We start from the raw sequence: 695 nt of genomic DNA on the forward strand, positions 1-695 counted from the left end.
AAATGGAACTGCTTGACGTTGCATATTAGAACCCATTAGAGCGCGATTCGGCCCAATCTTTTACTACTACCCCAAATATTAGTCCAAATCATGAGCGGAGATATGGGATTTTAGATATCAATATATGGAATTTCCATATATTAATATCTATATATCAATATCTATGTAGATATTGATATATAGATATTTCCAAGGTTAAATATCTCAAACAGAGTTATTTATGAAAAAAAATTTGGGTCAAGCATTCGATAACGAATCCTATTCATCCTTTACAATGATCTTATAGATCATTCGATAGGGTTGGTAGCTCAGTGGATCAGAGCTCATGGTTCCGGACCATGAAGTCAAGGGTTCAAATCCCTTCTAGCCCAAAAGATGTTGTATTTTAAATGCGGATCTCCAGCTATCAACTTCTATCCCTTTTTCCCTTTTTATTTTTGAGGTCGAAAAGCAAAACCAATATTCAGAGTAAGTTTATGGCCAAGAGCGGAGATATAAGAGTAACAATTACTTTGGAGTGCACTAGTTGTACCCAAGATAGTGTTTATAAAAGATTCCCGGGGATTTCTAGATATACGACTCGGAAAAATCGACGCAATATACCTATTCGATTGGAATCAAATAAATTTTGTCCCTATTGTTACAAGCATACCATTCATGGAGAGATAAAAAAAAGAGATTAAATGTACCACCCA

The 695-nt window shown here is 35.0% G+C and overlaps 1 non-coding gene across 1 annotated transcript; it reads left to right on the plus strand.

Moving 5' to 3' along the window:
* The first annotated feature begins 297 nt into the window (after nt 1–297).
* Nucleotides 298–371, plus strand: TRNAR-CCG (transfer RNA arginine (anticodon CCG)). Its single transcript has one exon. It is a non-coding gene; the product is annotated as a tRNA-Arg (tRNA).
* Nucleotides 372–695: the final 324 nt, after the last annotated feature.

This window comes from Pinus tabuliformis, chromosome 5_2 (assembly GCF_031772625.1).
Source record: "Pinus tabuliformis cultivar Carrire ecotype Pingquan chromosome 5_2, CPIR1, whole genome shotgun sequence".
Lineage (NCBI taxonomy): Eukaryota > Viridiplantae > Streptophyta > Pinopsida > Pinales > Pinaceae > Pinus > Pinus tabuliformis.